Raw genomic sequence first — 4,425 nt, forward strand, 5'->3', positions numbered from 1 at the left:
GGTGAAGTAACTGGAGCAGAAGTCGAGAGCTGATCCCTCTGCTGATACAGACCATCATGAAGACGAGGACACTGCCTCCTCATATGCCCAAACTCTCCACACTCATAACAACTTCCCGATTCTGGAAATGGGGACTGAAGGGAACCTCTAGCACCGGAATGACCAGTAGAAGGACCTGGAATGGAAGAACCCTGGACTGATGGAGCACGAGACGAGCTCTGAGCTGGAAGGGCACAAAGTGATGAGTGGCCCTGATGGGAACTATGAAAGCCATGACCTGATGATGCTCTACGGTAACCTGGGCGAGCTGAATGAGCCTGCCTAAATGTACGGCCTCTGCCCTACTGGAACTGACCCCTCAAAGGAGCCCTACTAAAGCTACCAGATCCCCGAGTCCTCTTGGCCTCCCTCTCATCTTGCTCCGGCCGACGAATCGTCTCAATCTCATGGGCGATTGAACTACTCTTGACGAGGGAAATTCTAGTAAGTTATCTTTTGGGTACTATAAATGAAGAGTTTTAAGTTATCTACACTGTTAGTAAATTTTTCTTTTTACACCATCAACATATTCAAAGGATATCTGCATGTGACCTTAAATTGTAGAAATTGTAATATAAGATGATCTGATGGTGTATAAGTTCTTTACACTTTGACGCAATATATAACTTACAACTTGTTTGGATGGTTGTTACATATCGTTCATAATGTATCGTATCGTATCGTATCGTATTGTACTGTATTATATCGTTTGATGAATACAATGTTTGGATACATTGTGTAGTTTTGCCGTCGTTTCATGGTATCACACACCGGTAATATATGATGAATAAACTTGCAATATTATAAAGAAAAATTATAATACGGTATATAAAAAGGTAGGGTAAATGATAAAATAAAATTATTTAATAATAATGAACGGTGAGATTGAGAAAAAAAGACAAGGTAACGACGCGACCACACTAAATCGGTCGTTACATAAAGTGACACATTTCATCGTTACGTAACGACGAAATTAACGATACAATACATTACAATACAATTTAAGTAACAATCAAAATAAACATTGTATTTAAAGTAACAATACAATATACAAATATGTAAAACTCTTTGAACAACTGCTGAATCCTTGGACAAACAGAAAAACCCAAGCAAAGGGTTTCTTTATTTTGTTCCGAGAAAATAAAAATAAAAACATAATATCTTCTTAGGCCAATGAGGACAAAGAAACACTTAAAAAATGTATCTATCCACAGGTTCTTGATAATTTGGAATAGTTAGTCATTGGTGGACAAATACAAAAGAACAAACAAAGAAGAAAAAGATGTAGTACTAATTACTATAGAGAGATCTGCAGTTTCCTGCTTTGCATTTCCCACCACAAAAAGGGAAAAAAGAGGCTGTCAAACTTCAGAATACTACTGTCATGGCAGAAAGAGAGGCACTAACTGTCAAATACTGATAGTAATAAAGGAAGAAGATTATTAAAAAAGGCAGTCCGGTGCACTAAGCTCCCGTTATGTGAAAGGTCCGGTGAAGGGTCGGATCATAAGTATTTATTATACGTAGCCTTACACTGCATTTCTGCAAGAAGCGATTTCCACGGCTTGAACCCGCGAACTCCTGGTCACATGACAGTAACTTTACTAAAAAAACTAAAAAAAACAAACACTGAAGGAAGAAGAGTGGAAGCAAAACAAGCTCCTCAGTTGTTCCTTCAGTTCCATATGTAGCTTCAAGAATATGACCTAAGCTTCAAAAATTGGAAACATATAAGAATCTTGACAAAAGGAAGAAAGAACATAACACCATCATTCAGTTTTTGGACCAGTATTCCATCTTAAGTTCATGTGTTCGAGTCGTGGAATTAACACTGATGCTTGTATTAGGGTAGATTGCAGCTTACGTCATAGCTCTTAGGCTACGACCATTCCGTGGACCCTGCGTGAACACGGAATACTTCGTGCGCGGGCTACCCTTTTTTATTCTATCCTACTATCAAAAAATGAGATTCTTGCTGAAAAGGAGATTTCTGGTGACATGAAAAATGTGCTCGACACTCTCTTTACTAACACCTCTCAAAATATTTTGCCAAAAGGAAGACCCTAACAAATATACATTTGTATAAATAATTTTTCTAAATTAGAGAGGGTCAGCTTATACATTGAACCGAAGGTTCATTGCAAACAATCTCTCTATCCTCACAAGGGGGTAAGATCTGCATGACCTCACTTATGGGATTATACTAAGTTTATTGTTATTGTTGTAGAGAGGGCCGGCTTATACAAACCTTGTTCTCCATTGCGCTCTACTCACTCCGACAAAAAAAACAAGAAAAAAACTAGAAAAATATCTCCATACTAACATATTTTGACAGGTTTGTTATGACCAAGAGTGGAAAAATTAGTATACATTAATGAAGCAAAATAGCAAACTATATTAAATTCTAAATTAAAAGATCAGTAGGAATATGTACATAGGAACCTTTAGAAAACAAAAGAAGTAAAAAAACAAATAGTCTTGATATGCCTGATCCTGAAACTTTGACCGCAGATAAATGGATTTATGTAATTCAAGGTCAAGTGTGAACTCTGTAGAGCAAAAAATCTAGTAAAAAAGCAAGAACGGCTATGTAAACTGTCCCCTAATTGTCCTTTTACTCAAGTCCTCGAGACTGCAGCAACAGTTACAGATAGCAGTTAACCAGAAAACCAGGTTTATTAGTCATCAGTGGCGGACCCAGTCAAGCGGGTTCAATCTTAGAACTATATAACTTTAGTCGTAAAATAATAGGTGTCAAGTGGGTTCAAAGAAATAGTTATACAAAATTTACACAGCTTTAATCCTAATTTATACATATACAAAGTATTATTTTTTTGTGAAGCGGGTTCAGTTGAACCCGCTAGCCACCACTTGGGTCCGCCACTGTTAGTCATGCCTGCAGTAAGGGCACCAGAGGCAGATCTAAGATTTAAATTCTATGAGTTCGACTTTTAAAAATTTAGCATTGAACTCATTATATTTTTAAAGTTATGAGTTCATATCTACTATTTTTGCAATTTTAATGAATTTTTAAATATAAATTTTTACTCCGCAACGAAAATTATGGGTTCAATTGAACTCGCCAGTTATACACTACATCTGCCCTGAGGAGAGCCCGTTGCACAAAGCGTCTTGCATTTACGTAGGATCCGGGGAAGGGCCGCATCTCAAGCAGTGGCGAAGCCACATGGTCACAAGGTTGGTCAACTGACCACCCTTCGTCGAAAAATTGCACTATGTACGTAGGTAAAATATTACGTTTTAGAGGTATATAACACATATTGAATACCCTTTATCGGAACTTTTTTCAATTTTTTTAAATTTGAACACTCTTGGAGAAATTACTAGTTTCGCCGCTGATCCCAAGGGGTATGATGTAGGCAGTCTACTCTGATTCACACATCAATGGTTGATTCTACGGCTCGAATCCGTGACCTATAAATCACACAAATACAACTTAATCGTTATTCCAAGGCTCTACGGCTGCAGTAAATAATTTAAAAAATAGTCACTAAAAAGAAGCAGGAAACAAGGCCCCTGGTTTACTGCCAAAAAGTGTAGTCGGCAGCAGTCTATAGACTTCAATATAAAAAAATATATAACAGTCATATAATAAGAAACTGAAACTGAGGCATGTTTTAGTAGTAACTCCAATGGAAGTTCTAAAAGAAATTAATTCTCAAAATCAAAAGCAATCTACAAAAATGGAAGCCTCAACTTCAACATCATACAAGAATGGCAAGGCAAGAATTTCTGTATCAAGAAGTAAGACTTTGAAAGATAAAAGAGCTAAGCTTTATATCATACGTCAATGTCTTTACATGCTACTTTGTTGGAGAGAACATGTAGATTAGAATTTCTAGGTAAAAACATTTTATATCTGTGTATTTGCTCCATTTTCTTTTGTAGAATTTGTATACAACAACAACATCCCAGTATAATCCCACAAGTGGGGTCTGGGGAGGATAATATGTACGCAGATCTTACCCCTACCCCGAGGGGCAGAGAGGCTGTTTCCAGGCTTTTGTAGAATTTGTAATGTAGGAAAATAGGGAGAATGCTAATTCAAGAACTATAACTTCACCATGTGTGAAATGTAAAGTTATGAACAAGTGCAGTATATTCATCAAGGTACCCTTCCACAAACTTCGAAATATTCATTTTAGAGTTTAAATTATATACTCTGTCGGTATAAAGAATTTTTACACCATCGGATCATCTTTATTAGTTATAGCAAGTATAACATGTCTTAGATTATCACAATTTAAAATCACCCATAAATATCTCTTGGATAGCCTGATAGTGTAAAAATACAAAAGGTTGCCATATTAGTAATTGCTCAGTAATTCAAAAAAATAAAAAACCATAAATATAATTTGCAGTCTT

The sequence above is a fragment of the Nicotiana sylvestris genome, chromosome 8 (assembly GCF_000393655.2).
Source record: "Nicotiana sylvestris chromosome 8, ASM39365v2, whole genome shotgun sequence".
Classification (NCBI taxonomy): Eukaryota; Viridiplantae; Streptophyta; class Magnoliopsida; order Solanales; family Solanaceae; genus Nicotiana; species Nicotiana sylvestris.